The sequence below is a fragment of the Bos javanicus genome, chromosome 13 (assembly GCF_032452875.1).
Source record: "Bos javanicus breed banteng chromosome 13, ARS-OSU_banteng_1.0, whole genome shotgun sequence".
Taxonomy (NCBI): domain Eukaryota; kingdom Metazoa; phylum Chordata; class Mammalia; order Artiodactyla; family Bovidae; genus Bos; species Bos javanicus.
Genome location: NC_083880.1, coordinates 69,579,437 through 69,595,990, shown reverse-complemented (window position 1 = coordinate 69,595,990; position 16,554 = coordinate 69,579,437). Strand labels below are relative to the sequence as shown.

General features: G+C 50.8%; 1 pseudogene; it reads right to left on the bottom strand.

Annotated features, from left to right (window-relative positions):
• Window positions 1-5,965: 5,965 nt before the first annotated feature.
• On the bottom strand, window positions 5,966-6,416 carry LOC133258787 (small ribosomal subunit protein uS8-like; annotated as a pseudogene).
• Window positions 6,417-16,554: the final 10,138 nt, after the last annotated feature.

Below are 16,554 nucleotides of genomic sequence, written 5' to 3'. Positions count from 1 at the left end.
GCGTGCAGGTTTGAGATCGGAGCCTGCAACTTCTTCAGAGGATGGGGCGCACAGGCCCCCAAGCTGGCTGCCTTGAAGCTGAGTGAGTCCCTGAGCTTTGTGCTCTTGCCTTGCCCTGCTGGGACCGCTCTGGGCATCTTCTCCTAGAACGAGTTTTGGAGAAGACAAGGAAGGACCTCTTTCACACCTCCCACCCCTGCAACCCCAGGAAAGGGATGATCAAGCGGTGAGAAGCCGGCTGTGAGCCCCGCACGCCATCTGCTGGCCATTTGTTTAATTGCAGAGATCAGATCAGATCAGATAAGTCGCTCAGTCGTGTCCGACTCTTTGCGACCCCATGAATCGCAGCACGCCAGGCCTCCCTGTCCATCACCAACTCCCGGAGTTCACTCACACTCACGTCCATCGAGTCAGCGATGCCATACAGCCATCTCATCCTCTGTCGTCCCCTTCTCCTCCTGCCCCCAATCCCTCCCAGCATCAGAGTCTTTTCCAATGAGTCAGCTCTTCGCATCAGGTGGCCAAAGTACTGGAGTTTCAGCTTCAGCATCATTCCCTCCAAAGAAATCCTAGGGCTGATCTCCTTCAGAATGGACTGGTTGGATCTCCTTGCAGTCCAAAGGACTCTCAAGAGTCTTCTCCAACACCACAGTTCAAAAGCATCAGTTCTTCGGCGCTTAGCCTTCTTCACAGTCCAACTCTCACATCCATACATGACCACAGGAAAAACCATGGGCTTGACTAGACGAACCTTTGTTGGCAAAGTAATGTCTCTGCTTTTGAATATGCTATCTAGGTCTGTCATAACTTTCCTTCCAAGGAGTAAGCGTCTTTTAATTTCATGGCTGCAGTCACCATCTGCAGTGATTTTGGAGCCCAGAAGAATAAAGTCTGACACTGTTTCCACTGTTTCCCCATCTATTTCCCATGAAGTGGTGGGACCCGGTGCCATGATCTTCGTTTTCTGAATGTTGAACTTTAAGCCAACTTTTTCACTCTCCACTTTCACTTTCATCAAGAGGCTTTTGAGTTCCTCTTCACTTTCTGCCATAAGGGTGGTGTCATCTGCATATCTGAGGTTATTGATATTTCTCCCGGCAATCTTGATTCCAGTTTGTGTTTCTTCCAGTCCGGTGTTTCTCATGATGTACTCTGCATATAAGTTAAGTAAACAGGGTGACAATATACAGCCTTGACGAACTCCTTTTCCTATTTGGAACCAGTTTGTTGTTCCATGTCCAGTTCTAACTGTTGCTTCCTGACCTGCATACAAATTTCTCAAGAGGCAGATGAGATGGTCTGGTATTCCCATCTCTTTCAGAATTTTCCACAGTTTATTGTGATCCACACAGTCAAAGGCTTTGGCATTGTCAATAAAGATAAACTCCATTAAAATGGAAGCATCAGGCCCACTCCCCTAGTTCCCGCCAGTACCATGGGTTAATACTGTCTGCCTCTGGTTGAAAATGATGCCCAGTTGACCCTTGAAAAACACGGGTTTGAACTGCGCAAGTCCACTCACACGCGGATTTTTTTCACTAAATACACACCACATGCGTCTTAATTGGTTGAATCCCCGGATGTGGAACTCCGACTGGAGGATGAAAGTCAGGTGAAGATTTTCAGCTCTACTGGATCTACTTTGTTCAAGGAGCAACTGTATTTATGTTAAAACAATGACAATAAAGGGAAATAGAGAGACAATTTTCCCACGTGCTCCTACTGTCTAGACAAGCACTATATCTATATATATATATTTTTTTTTTAAATAAAGTGTGTGTTAAAGTGTTAGGTGCTCAGTCGTGTCCAACTCTTTTTGGCTCCATGGACTGTAGCCCGCCAGGTTCCTCTATCCATGGGGTTTTCCCAGGCAAGAATACTGGAGTGGGTAGCCATTCCCTTCTCCAGGGGATCTTCCCGACGGAGGGACTTGAAGCTGGGTCTCCTGCATTGCAGGCAGATTCTTTATTTACTCTTAAAGGGGGCTGGGCTGGTATGTCCTACATTTCTGGCTCCTAAAAAGTCATCTGGAGACCCTGGGTATTTGCATTGGCAACAAAGGGCGAAAGAGCTCAGATTCTGCAGCCCCAAAGACTTGGTTTTGAATCCACTTCATTTGTCAAAAGCTGGGAGTGGTAGGTAGGTTAATTCACCTCTGATTTTGAATCTGTGTGTGCTAGGCTGGAAAAAACCTCTCCCTTCCACCTCCAAGATATTCAGGTTCTAATCCTTGGCATCTGTGAATATGTTATCTTGCACTGGAAAAAGGACTTTGCAGGTGTGATTAAGATTACAGACCTTGAGATGGGAGATTATTCTGGATTATCCTGGTGATCTCAATGTAATCACAGGAGTCCTTAAAGGATGAGACCCTTTTCTGGCTTCAGTCAGAGTAATGGGACATTGTCCACTTTGAAGATGGAGGCCGTGGACCATGAACCAGAGAATGCGGGCAGCTTCTAAACTCTGGACAAGGCAAGGAAATGGGATTCTCCTCAGAGCCTCCAGAAGGGGTGCAGCGCAGCAGACACCTTGATTCTAGTGCTTGGGACCTGCATATGACTTCAGATCTGCAGAACAGTGGGAGTGTAAAGCTGTGTTGTTTCAGCCACAAAGTTCAGAGTAATTTGTTACTGGAGTGTTAGGAAAGGAATACACTGCAATGTGGGGTAATAATAGTACCTACTCTGTCTGGTGGGGAGAATGAAACGTGTGTACACGATCAGTTGGTCAGTCATGTTCGACTCTCTATGGCCCCATGGACGGTAGCCCACCAGGCTCCTCTGTCCATGGGATTTTCCAGGCAAGAATACTAGAGTGGGTTGCCATTTCCTTCTCCAGGGATCTTCCCTACCCAGGGATTGAACCTGCCTCTCTTGCATCTCCTGGATTGGCAGGCAGATTCTTGACCACTATGCCACCTGGGAAGTCCTGAGAATGAGATGAGATCACTGTAAGACATGCCTTGACAGTTGTAAACCCATTTACAGGTGCTTTGCGTTCTCTTCTGGGAAGATACCCATTTATCCTTCTGCTTCCTCTACAGTTCTTTGCTGGGCACCTATTGTGTGCCAGGGGCTGTGCTCAGTATAGGGGTTACAGGGTGAACTTGGCCCCTTTTATGGGGCTTATAGGTTAGGAGGGTAGCCGAATAGTAAGAGGTCACACAAACATACATGCCATGGAATTGCAATCACCATGTGGGCAAGGAATAAACTATCTGGGAAGCTGTGAGCGTGGAGCTAGGAACTTGCCAGACTCCAGGTTTCAGACCTCAGGCTTTGGGCCAGGTCTCCAGGATATGGCTTGTCCTTGCTCACCTTCCCATATGGGCTGGTCTGTCCTGACCAGGGATCAGGGTACCAAGGGCCAGTATCCAGACCAGAGACAGCGTCTTGGGTGCCGTCAGATGGATCCATGCTGGTCCAGAGATCTGGGACCCTGCATGGCGGCCCCTATTTGCTGAGGCAGTGTGTAGGTGGCTCAGGCCCGTGAACTCAGCTGCCAGAATGGTGGGCAGAGAAGGCAGGGCTTGGCACATGGCCACAGACCACTGATCCTTGGTTCAGGATCTTATGGGCACTAGGTGAAGGAAGAGGCAGAAGCTGGGACAGGGACTCAGTTCAGTTCAGCCGCTCAGTCGTGTCTGACTCTTTGCAATCCCATGGACTGCAGCACGCCAGGCCTCCCTGTCCATCACCAACTCCCGGAATTTGATAAAACTCATGTCCATCAAGTTGGTGATGCCATCCAACCATCTCAACCTCTGTCGTCCCCGTTTCCTCCCGCCTTCAATCTTTCCCAGCATTAGGGTCTTTTCTAATGACTCAGTTCTTCACATCAGGTGGCCAAAGTATTGGAGCTTCAGCTTCAGCATGTCCTTCCAATGAATATTCAGGACTGATTTCATCTAGGACAGGAACTCGGGCTACTTTATTTGGTTCTGGAAGCCATGTCTCTGCTGCACACAGGCTCGAGCCTCCTCCTGCCCCCTCTAGGTTTTCCGGGGCTGTCTGGTAACCCTACTCTGTCTCCAGTGTGATGGGATGAGCAGACTCAGGGGCACAGGATTCCTTGTGCCTCAGTACATTGCAGTATCTTAGCCAGCTTAGGGGGTTTCCTAATGGGTACGGGGCACTCAGAGGGAGTCACACAGCTGAGACAGGCAGAGGAACCGCAAGACAGGGTCTGGACACAGATCTGAGGTTCCTGGTGGACCCCCAAACTATTGAGAGACCAGGGCCAGAGCCGGGGCTGTGCTGCCACCTCGTGGCGGAGTTTGGAATTGCCGCTGGGTCCGATATCCGTTTCCAGGGATGCGACTTTCTGTTCAGCTCGATTCATCTGCTTATCTCCTGAGGGAATGGACGGAAGGGAGTGTCTGGTGAGTGAATCCGGTAGAGAAGGTGGTGTGTCCTGGCCTTAGAGTCCCTTTCACCCTTCACTAACCATAGTTCTGAGAATCAGAGGCAATTCTAGAAAAGGGGTTGATGAGAACTAGGCAGGCACCCCTGGTGCCCCACCCCCACCATGAGCCTCAAGGTCTGTGTCACACCTGATGCTCTAAAACTTCTCCCGTGGAGTTTACACGTACACCTGGAACCAGGTGAAGGGGCCATAACACAGAAGGAGATCAGCGGGAAGCGGGTGCTGGTTAACTCAGGTTTTCCCAAGAAGCTCCTCACAGACTGGGCAGGGTACACCCTGGTCCAATGTGCAGAAGCTTGAAGAGAAACATGAGCCCCTCCTCCAAGGGACCACCTACCTCTAGGTAATGTACATCTTCAGGTGACCCGCTGTAACTATAGGGATGCCACTTGCCTGAGACCTGCCAGCCTGAAGGCGACAGAGTACTCAGCTGAAACCTTGAAATCAGGCTTGCAAAAGGTAGTCCCATTTATGAAATGAGTGAGTTTAAAAAAAAAAAAACACACCACATCAGGGGCTTCCCTGGTGGTCCAGTGATGAAGAATCTGCCTGCCAATGCACGGGACATGGGTTTGATCCCTGCTCCGGGAAGACCCCACATGCCGAGGAACAACTAAGCCCGTGCGCCGTAACTATTGAGCCCGTGTGCTGGAAGCTGGGAGCCACAGCTACTGAGCCCACACCCTAGAGGCTGTGCTCCGCAGCAAGAGAAGCCACTGCAGAGGGGAGACTGTGCACCTCAACTAGAGAGTAGCCTCCACTCACTGCAACTAGAGAGAGCCCCTGTGCAGCAGTGAAGACCCAGTGCAGCAAACTTATATAAACAAAATAAGTCTTAAGCCTCCCCCCTAAAAAATCCCCACATCATTTAAAGCCCTTTGAGTATGTTTTCTAAAAGTTTTCCAACTTGGAAAAATTATACAAAAGAAGGGGACAAAGAACAAAGTCTACAGAAATATGACCTTAAGGTGGCTTCAGCTAAGGTACAGGAACTAGTAAATGCATTTGTTTTTGTATGAATTTTTAGATTTTTGAATTTATTTTCTTCAGAGTGCTCCGAGGCATTTTATTTGCGCGTATGTCAAAGCTATGGTTTTTCCAGTAGTCATGTACAGATATGAGAGCTGGACAGTAAGAAAGGCTGAACGCTGAAGAATTGATGCTCTTAAACTGTGGTGTTGGAGAAGACTCTTGAGAGTCCCTTGGACTGCAAGGACATCCAACCAGTCCATCAAAAGGAAATCAATCCTGTATATTTATTGGAAGAACTGATGCTGAAGCTGAAACTCCAGTACTTTGGCCACCTGATGTGAAGAACTGACTCATTGGAAAAGACCCTGATGCTGGGAAAGATTGAAGGCGGGAGGAGAAGGGGATGACAGTGGATGAGATGGTTGGATGGCATCACCGATTCGATGGACATGAGTTGTAGCAAACTCTGGGAGATGGTGAAAGACAGGGAAGCCTGGAATGCTGCAGTCCACGGGGTCACAACTAGTCAGACACAACTGAGTGATTGAACAAAAACATTACATCCCTAGAAGAAGAATCCAAGGGTTTTCCCTCCTGTGTGATTTAGACTTGTTTCTTTGGGGTTCATAATGCCTGCTGAGGTTGACAATACAATGAAACCAAACTAATGGGATGGGAGCAGGTTTTTCTGCCATTTTTCTAGATCTTGAATCTGGGGCTGATCACTCTATGCTTATTTAGCTTGCCTGTGAGGTTCCCAACAATTGCCCAGCCCTGTGGTCATCGATGATTTCAAATCCTCCAATGTAACTGTGCTTCATCATCACAGTTAGAAACCTGATGATGACTTTGGAGCACGGCCTGATAAGAACCTGGCGTTTGCCTCTCTTTTCCACATTGTTGATCTTCTTAAAAGCATCAGCCAAGTCATTCACATGTACTATTGTGGCAGCACAGGAAGATGGCAGAAAGATACATTCTTTATTAATACAATGGAAATGTATTTTCTCCCCATTTCAGCCAAAATGGTGTTGAAAAGCATTTAAAAGCATACAGGTCCCTACCTCAGGGGAACTCTAACACACGTGCACTTTCTGCTCAGTTGCTCAGTCACGTCTGACTCTGTGCAACCCCATGGACTGTAGCCACCAGGCTCCTCTGCCTATGGAATTTTCCAAGCAAGAATCCTGGAGTGGGTGCCGTTTCCTACTCCAAGGAGTCTTCCCGACCCAGGGATTGAATCTGAGTCTCTTGCGTCTTTTGCATTGGCAATCGGATTCTTTACCACTGAGCCACCCGGAAAGCCTCTTTTTGAGATTTACTTTGAGATGCACCCATTGGGAGGTTATTGGCCGTAGCACTGTCTATAGGCAAGAAAATTTGGAAACAACCCAAATGAAATCAGCAGGGTCGTGGATGGACAAATCTCAGTGCAGGTGGCAGGTGTCAATGGCATGAAGGCCTCCTTGGTTGAAGTGAATGGTTCTGTGTGTTGACATCTGTGTGTGAAGATCTGAAGAACAATGTGGAGTAAAAAAGCAAGTTGCAAAAGCAAATATTCTGTGTATTATTTCTGGACTTTTTTTTGTTGTCGTTCACACCATGCAGCTTGTGAGACCTTTGTTTCCTGACCAGGGATCGAACGTGGGCCATGGCAGTGAGAGCACTGAGTCCCAACCACTGACCACCAGGAAATCCCTCTATTTTTGGATTTAACTGGAATCTATTATACAGAGTGAAGTAAGCCAGAAAGAAAAACACCAATACAGTATACTAACGCATATATATGGAATTTAGAAAGATGGTAACAATAACCCTGTGTACGAGACTGCAAAAGAGACACCGATGTATAGATCAGTCTTATGGACTCTGTGGGAGAGGGAGAGGGTGGGGAGATTTGGGAGAATAGCATTGAAACATGTATAATATCATGTATGAAATGAGTCGCCAGTCCAGGTTCGATGCACGGTACTGGATGCTTGGGGCTGGTGCACTGGGACGACCCAGAGGGAGGGTAGGGGAGGGAGGAGGGAGGAGGGTTCAGGATGGGGAACGCGGGTATACCTGTGGCGGATTCATTTCGATATTTGGCAAAACTAATACAATATTGTAAAGTTTAAAAATAAAATAAAATTAAAATACAACAAAAAAAATGAAAACAAGGCTGACTGCCACATTGCCTTCATGTGCTAATGAATAAATGAATGCCTCTTTGCCTAGTTAAGTCCCACTCATCTTCCAGATCTCAGCTCAAGGCATCACTTTTTAAGCGAAGATTTCCCTGCTTCCTGCCCCCTACCCACCACCCCGCTCCCACCCTGCCCCCGTCTGCCACCACCCCAGGGCAAGTAGGCACTCTGAAATCCAGTCTCAGGACCTATACCTTTCCTTCAGGTCTGTTTTTGCTCTTGTATATTTATGGCAGAAAGCAAAGAGGAATTAAAGAGCCTCTTAATTAAGGTGAAAGAGAAGAGTGAAAAAGCTGGCTTAAAACTCAACATTCAAAAAATGAAGATCATGGCATCCAGTCCCAACACTTCATGGCAAATAGATGGGGAAACAATGGAAACAGTGACAGACTTTATTTTCTTGGGCTCCAAGATCACTGCAGATGGTGACTGCAGCCATGAAATTAAAAGATGCTTGCTCCTTGGAAGAAAAACTATGACAAACCTAGACAGTGTATTAAAAAACAGAGACATTACTTAGCCTACAAAGGTTCGTATAGTCAAAGCTATGGTTTTTCCAGTAGTCGTTTATGGATCTGAGAGCTGGATAATAAAAAAGGCTGAGTGCTGAAGAATTGATGCCTTCGAACTGTGGTGCTGGAGAAGGCCCTTGGACAGCAAGGAGATCAAACCAGTCAATCCTAAAGGAAATCAACTTGCCTGGAGAATCCCAGGGATGGGGGAGCCTGGTGGGCTGCCGTCTATGTGGTCGCACAGAGTCGGACACGACTGAAGCGACTTAGCAGCAGCAGCAGCATTCATTGGAAGGACTGATGCTGAAGTTGAAGCTCCAATACTTTGGGCACCTGATGCAAAGAGCTGACTCATTAGAAAAGACCCTCATGCTGGGAAAGACTGAGAGCAGGAGGAGAAGGGGATGACAGAGGATGAGATGGTTGGATGGCATCACTGACTCAATGGACATGAGTGTGAGCAAGCTCTGGGAGATAGTGAAGGACAGGGAAGCCTGGCTTGCTGCAGTTCGTGGGGTTGCAAAGAGACAGACGTGACTGAGTGACTGAATGACAATAATATTTATTTGTGTGATTGTTTGATTAATGTCCATCTTCCCTACAAGCTTGATTTGGGCAGGGACCCTGGCCACTTTCTTCATCCTCAGCACCTAATGCCCTGTATAGACTGTAGCCCATGAGGCTCCTCTGCCCATGGGATTTTGCAAGCAAGAATACTGGAGTGGGTAGCTATTTCCTTCTCCAGGGGATCCTCCCGACTCAGGGATCAAACCTGGGTCTCCTGTCCTGTAGGCAGATTCTTTACCATCTGCGACACTAGGGAAGTCCCACCTAACGTAGAGTGGACACTTGATAAATGAATTTGTTATTTCTGTACCCCAACTAGGCTGTAAGCTCTGTGAGGCCAGGGGAAGTATCTATTTTCTTTCTCACTGATTCCTCTGAGGCTTAGGGAAGGTTTTGGTGTCAGAAAGTCTGAGCTACAGTCCAGGCTCTGCCACTTGCTGGCTGTGTTTTCTTGGGCAATTCCGTTTGAGTCTCCGAGGCTCAGTGTCCTCACGTGTAAAAAGGGTAACAATACCTTCCTTAGAGTGTTGTTAGAATTCAATGATGTATTGTACGAAAACAATTCATCAACAAGGCTTGGTATCAGAAGGGGACAACAGAGGATGAGATGGTTGGATGGCATCACCGACTCGATGGACATGAGTTTGAGTAAACTGCGGGAGTTGGTGATGGACAGGGAGGTCTGGCGTGCTGCAGTCCATGGGGTCGCAAAGAGTCGGACACGACTGAGCTGAACTGAGCTGAACTGAAACGTCTAAATGCCCTCATTGTGAAGGATGCTGCTGCTGCTGCTAAGTCGCTTCAGTCATGTCCGACTCTGTGCGACCCCATAGACAGCAGCCTACCAGGCTCCCCCGTCCCTGGGATTCTCCAGGCAAGAACACTGGAGTGGGTTGCCATTTCCTTCTCCAATGTATGAAAGTGAAAAGTGAAAGTGAAGTCGCTCAGTCGTGTCCGACTCTAGCAACCCCATGGACTGCAGCCCACCAGGCTCCTCAGTCCATGAGATTTTCCAGGCAAAAGTACTGGAGTGGTGTGCCATTGCCTTCTCCCATTGTGAAAGATGGCGGGGCGGTGGGGGGGGGCGGGGGGGGCCCGCACCATCTCCCACATTACCACCAGGTGGCGCTGTGATCATTCACACCGGCGATGCTCACTCCATGAGCTCGCTCCAAGCTTCGAAATCGCTTCCAGCTTCCTTGTATCCTTGTATCGCTTCCAGTTATCCTGTCCCGTAGGCTCCAAGTGGCCATTTGGCCTTTGCTCTAATCTCTCTGTGACGGGCAGGTTACTGTCACCAGGCTGGAGACCCTTGCAGGACTGGTCTGAGAGCCCCTGTCCTCTGGGTGGAGGAAACAGAGGACCCCAGGAGAAGTGGGGAGACCAGACGGAAACTAGTGGGCAGACAGACGAGAGTTGGGACTAGGGTGAGGCAGTCAGGCGCCCAGGGTGCCAAAATGAAGGACGCGGTCTTTCTCGGACTTGCGCATGCGTGGAGTCTGACCGCCCTGGGTGGCCTCGTAAGAATACCCTGGGGCTGGGCTGACAGCTGGTCCAAAGCTTCAGTGCTGCCTGCCGTCCACTCATCCACAGTAGGACAGAGCTCTCAGCAGGTGCCAGGCTGTGGAGGAACCCCCTTGTTGCTCTAAAGAATCCTTGTTGATAAGAACTATTATTATTTTAAACATGCATTTATTTCTGGCTGTGCTGGGTCTCCGTGGCTGCAAGAGGGGATTTCTCTAGTTGTGGTGAGCGGCCTTCTCATTGCAGAGCTTTCTCCTTTTGCGGAGCACGGGCTTGAGGACACTCAGGCTTCTGCAGTCGCGGCTCCCGGCTCCAGAGCGCAGGCTTAGTAGTTGCGGTGCATGGGCTTAGTTGCTCCGAGGCATGTGGGATTTTCCCGGAACAGAGATCGAACCGGCGTCCCCTGTATCGCAAGGCAGATTCTTAACCATTAGACCACCAGGGAAGCCCCAAGAGCTATTATTATAGTCGTCTTTCAGATAATGGACGCGGAGACAACTTAAGAAGCTTGCAGTTATAAAGTGGCAGAGCTGGGATCTGAACCCAGGCTGTTTTGGCTCTGGACGGGCCCTCCTGACCATCACCCTGTGCTAATCTGTTGTCCTCTCTTGCGACTAATCCCTCCTTCTGTCCAATGTTTATTATGGACCAGCCGGTCTGTTCCAAGCACGGTGCCAGCGGGCCCAGTGGGAGGCAAGGCTGGACCCTGCCCGTCCAGCGGAGTCCTGACCCTGCCATGTCCTTATCCCGTGACCTTGGGCGAGTCATTGAACGTCACTCTGCCTCCGTGTCTTCATTCTGAAATGGGAGGAGAGTCCTGGCCTCACAGAATTGTGAGGAGGAGGGAGTGACTCAGATCTGCAAGAGCTGTGGCCAGGTCCCCTGGCCCTTGGGAAGTGTCAGCTGTAATTACCGCTTGTGTCATCACCCACCTCCTGGCCGCCAAGTGGAAAAGGGGAGGGGAGAGTCAGAATCCAGTGCTCCTGGCTCCCCCACTTTTAAACAAAAATTAGTTTAATTGGAGGATAATTACAATATTGTGATGGCTTTTGCCATACAGCCACATGAATTGGCCACAGTGTCCGTCCCCCACATCTTGAACCCCCCACCCACCTCCCACCCTACCCCGTCCCTCTGGGTTTGCATCTTGGCTTTGGCACTGTGACTGTCCCAGACATGGCATCTTGTACAGGCTGAATTTTTCCCTCTGTAAAACAGGAATGACTAATTCCGACCTTGTGGTGGTCGTTGGATGAAGTTACAAGGTTGGGCACTTGGCACATAACAGGGGCCTTTGAAACATTGCATTTCCTGTCCTCAAGAGGCATCTGGCGGCCACCTCAACCCCGGGCTCAGCACTTTTGGAGTTTTGGCACCTCCCCTTCTCCCAAGGAAGGGCGGGATGTGATAGACTGCAGGATGCTGTTTTCTTCTTCTTTTGTGGGGCGGGGATCCCTGACCAGGGATTGAACCCACACCCCCTGCATGGGAACTATGGAGTCTTAGCCAATGGACCTCCAGGGAAGTCCCTTCTTTTGCTTCTTTTCTTTGTTCCTGTTTGAATTCTGTTCCTTGAGAGGCAAGTGGGTGTGTTTTGCAGCCTCCCCCCGCCACTCCTCCCCCAGCCCGGGTGTGTGTGGGACTCCAGGTTGTCCCCAGCAGAGGGTGGCCGCGTCTTGGACTCTTGTCACCTGCGCAGTGGAGGGTCAGTGGGGTGTGGAGCGTGGCAGCCTTGGGCCTCCTCTCTGTACCTGAGACTCACGAGAAACCAGAGAGCAGGTCGGGGGGCTGAGGTCCAGCCTCCTCCAAGGTCTCGGGGCTGTGGCTGCCCCCTCTCCCCTCCCACGCTGCTCCTAATGCTCTGCCCCGGGGGTGCTGGGACTTCGCGGTGGTAGGGGTCGGGGGGTTGGGTCGTGTGTGACCCAGGAACCAGAATGAGCCCAGCTGGGCAGTGAGAGGCACTCTCAGAGGTCTGGCCTGGCAGGGAGCATCCCTCTCCCCTTCCACTAACTTCCCCAGGGTCCCGGTGCTGGGGGCCTTATCTTAGGGTCCCCCAAGACGTATTCCCCTCAGCTGGGAGTTCCACGCATGTTATCATTGACCTGGTAGTCACAGCGACCCCTCCATTTCAGAGATGGTGAAACTGAGCCTCGTGTCCTTGGAACTGAGGCCGAGGAGTGACTGACTCAAGGTCTTGCGGCAGGGGGGTGTCAGAGTCCCGGGGGGTACTGATGCCCAGCTCTGCTGCCCATCCCCCACCCTCCTCCCCCCTCCCCTCCCCACCCTCGTTCCTCCAGCACTTAATTTTAATGGCCCTTTGATTGCTAGCCTCTTCTTGAGGAAGAGACTAATCATTATTAATGAATTTGGGCTGCTCCGGCATAAATGAGCCAAAGGGGCTGGCTGGTGGGAAGCTGGACCAGCAGACAGCCGGCTTTGCGCATCTCGCTTTGGGCCACAGAGAGTCCCGTTAAACCAGATGCTTGTCTGGAAGGGCTGCTGGAATCTTCCTGTCCATCCAGCCCCCTGTGGCCCTTATCCTGGGCCCATAGAACAGCTGGGCTCCCCGGCCACTGCTCGGCCTGGGTGGATGGGATGAGGACAGCTGCAGTGGGGGGATTTGAGGGTCCCCTGTGTGTGGGGTGAGGGTCCCACCTCTCACCCCACACACTGGCCTATTCTCTTGGCAGCAGCTAATCTTGGGAAGGCTCACGGGGCTGGTTTTAGATTTGTTTTCCAAAATGGAAAGATGACAAATAATCCTCATGGGGAAGCAAAAACAACAAGCGAAACCCAGGACCTCTCTGAGGATCTTTCAGTCCTGAACCCTGGCATCGGCCCCTTGGGTAGTCAGAGCTGGAATCTCCCCTCATCCCAGGATCTTGAACTAGCCCCAGCAGTGGCTCTGAGCCTCGGGGTCCTCAGCCGTGGAACAGAGCTCACACTGTGCAGCTGGGGGTTGGGAGGGGATGGAGTGAGTTGGGATGCATTTTGCAAATGAGGCCTTATGCGGGTAATTTTCTCACTGGCAGGAGACAGACACCCTCACACGCCCCCAAATCGCTAATGGGGCCTCCTCGGAAGGGACTCCTTATTTCTGGAGCCGGCGTGATTACTCAGTGGGTTCTGTGTAATTATTTAATCAAGCCTCCCTCCACCAAGTCCTCAGCGTGGAGCTGGGCGGCTGACCAGACCCTGTCCCCCACTCTCCCCCAGGAGGCTAATCAGTTCGAGCTGCTGGGAGGGGGAGAGCGTGGCCCCAAGCCCCCCTTCTCTCTGTGTGGCACAGCTGCGTTGCATGGGGGGGCTGGCTGGAGGCAGGGCTGGGTCACCTTGGGGCTTGCCCGGGCTGAGCGCAGCGCTGGGGGGACTGGTGGGTGCAGCCCTCTTATTTTGCTTTGAGGTCAGGGCAGCATGGAGGTCCCACGGCACCTCTGCCCAGACCTGGCTTCTGGGGTCCCTCCCCCTTCCTCTCCCCTCCACCTTCCCTCCAGTTTCCCTTCTTCCCTTCTTTCCCTCCTTCCTTTTCCTCCTCTCCCCTCTTTTCCCTCTCTATTATACAAGTAAAAGACAAACGTCCACATTCTTTTTTTTAAGCTTTTTATTTTGTATTGGGGTACAGCCCCGTCTCATTGGAGGATGAGATGGTTGGCTGCCACTGGTGCAATGAACACAGTGAGTGAAGTCGCTCAGTCGTGTGCGACTCTTTGCGACCCCATGGACTGTAGCCCGCCAGGCTCCTCCATCCATGGAATTTTCCAGGCAAGAGTACTGGAGTGGGTTGCCATTTCCTTTTCCAGGGGATCTTCCCGACCCAGGGATCAAACCCAGTTCTCCCACACTGCAGGCTGATGCTTTACCATCGGAGCCACCAGGGAAGCAATGAGCATGAACTTGGGCAGACTCTGGGAGGTGGTGAGGGACAGGGAAGCCTGGCGTGCTGCAATCCATGGGGTCGTGGGGAGTCAGATGCGACTTGGCGATTGAACAATAGCCGATTAACAATGCTGTGATAGTTTCAGGTAAACAGCGAGGGGACTCAGTCATACATATACATGTATCCATTCTTCCCTAAACTCCCCTCCCATCCAGGCTGCACCATAGCACTGAGGGGAGTTCCAAGTGTTAGCCGGTAGGTCCTTGTTGGTTATCCATTTTAAATATAGCAGTGTGTACCTGTCCAACCCAAACTCCCTAACTACCCCTTCCCTCCATCCAATCCTGCCGCCCCCTGCTCCGCACCGGGAAGCCGTAAGTTGTTCTCTAGGACTGTGAGCCTCTATCGAATGTGGACATTCTCATTGACAGGCGTGTGGATGACACAGTGAGGTGCCAGCCTCCCGTGACCCTCCTTTTTTCTCCCATTCATACCCCCACCCCCACCCCAGAGGTGACCCCAGCTCTCATCCAGAAACTTGCCTTCCGGACTTTCTCTGTGCACTCACAAACCTACCCAAGTCCCAGAGGGAAGGTTGATTCTGGTGTTTGCTTTTGCCCCCGTAAACATTCCTGATGACGCATAGACCACTGGTTCCCCCGGGGATGTGTGTCACTTTACTTCCTGGAGACATTTGGAAATCTCTGGATACGTATTTGATCATCACGGGGTCAGTGCTGCTGGCATCCAGTGGGCAGAGGTCAAGAAGCTGCTAAACACCCTTCAGGGCACAAGGCAGCCCCATAACGAAGAATTCTTGGGCCCAAGACGTCCGTAGTGCTGAGATCAAGAAACCCTGGTCTAGAATGTTCTTCGACTCACTCTCTTCTAAAAGCAGCATTTCTTGGAAGTCTTGACAGGTTGTTGTTGTTTAATTGCTCAGTCGTGTCCAACTCTTTGTGACCCCATGGACTGTAGCCCTCCAGGATCCTCTATCCATGGGATTCTCCAGGCAAGAATACTGGAGTGGGTTGCCCTTCCCTTCTCCAGGGGCTCTTCTTGGACCAGGGATTGAACCCACGTCTCTTGCATTGGCAGAGGATTCTTTACCACTGAACCACCAGGGAAGCCCCTTGATGGGTTAGTGAAGATCTTTTCCTCCTTCCTTTTACTTCAGCATAATTTGCCTGCCTCGCCATCCACTTATCTTTTTATAGATTGCAGGCATCTTCTAATCTTTTGGGGGTTAACGGGAATGGCTCTTTGGTGGAAGCCCTCGTTCCTACAGCATGTGCTGGAGTCTAGTGTTTCCCTCCTTTGGACGCCTGGGAGCTTGATGGCTCACCCATTTTGTCTCCGTAGATGCCTCACTGTGTGTGCGCTAAGTCGCTTCAGTTGTGTCCGACTCTTTGTGACCCCGTGGACTGTAGCCCGCCAGGCTCCTCTGTCCATGGGATTCTCCAGGCAAGAATACTGGAGTGGGTTGCCGTGCCCTCCTCCAGGGATCCTCCCCAAGGATCGAACCTGTGGCTCCTGCGTTGCAGGCAGATTTGGATACTGCGCTGTGCTCTCCCACAAAGGTTGTGCCAGCTTACCTTCTGACTTTTCCTTCTACAAATCCCAGCTTTCAGGAATGATGATTTTAAAAGAAAGTTTGGAGTGATAGAGTCTTTGCCCACCAGCTCCTACAAGTCACACCCACCTGTTGGATCCAGAGGGCACCAGAAGGTGGATAGCAGGTGGGCAGAGTGGGGCTGGCCGTGGCTTTGGACTCTGGGAGTTCTGACAGATCCAGTTCTGCTGAACACTCTCCCAGGTCCCTCACGACCTTGCTAGATTTTACAGGACATCCACGCAATATTTGGGACATTCTTGCCCTAAAAGTGGTTCATTGTTTATCCGTGATTCAGACTTAACTGGGGGTCTTGTGTTTCACCTGGGGCAGCAAGGAAGCAGGAAGGGGGCCCTCTGGCAGGTTTCTAGTAGCCTAGAATTTCCTTCTGGGGCTGTTGGCTTTTCATCTTTTCCCTTCCCCAACTATCTATACCCTCCAGATCTTGTCTGAAGACCCCCTTTCCCTCCAGAGACCCGGGAGGAAGCTGGGGGAGCCAAGTTGCTGGCTCCAGGGACAAGGATGCAAGGAAGGAAGGAAGGAACAGCTGGGACAGGACAGCCCCTCCATTTCTCCCCTCTCCCCTGTCTTCTCAGAGCCTCGATACCCATCTTGGAGAATTCATTCTTGCTTGGGTGTGAGGGGCTGGAAGAGAAGGGCGGTCAGGTGGGCGTGTCCTGGGCAGTACTGATGGCCACACAGACCCCACCTCACCTCCATGATCCATCCTCAGAGCCCATGTCCGCTGCAACTGTAATTAGTCCATAAATCACTCCGAGTGATAAATAGAATGATAGATGCAGGTTTCACTTGATCACTTTTTTATTAAGGTGAAATAAATCAGCACCACATTGTTGCTATAAACCTTTCAAA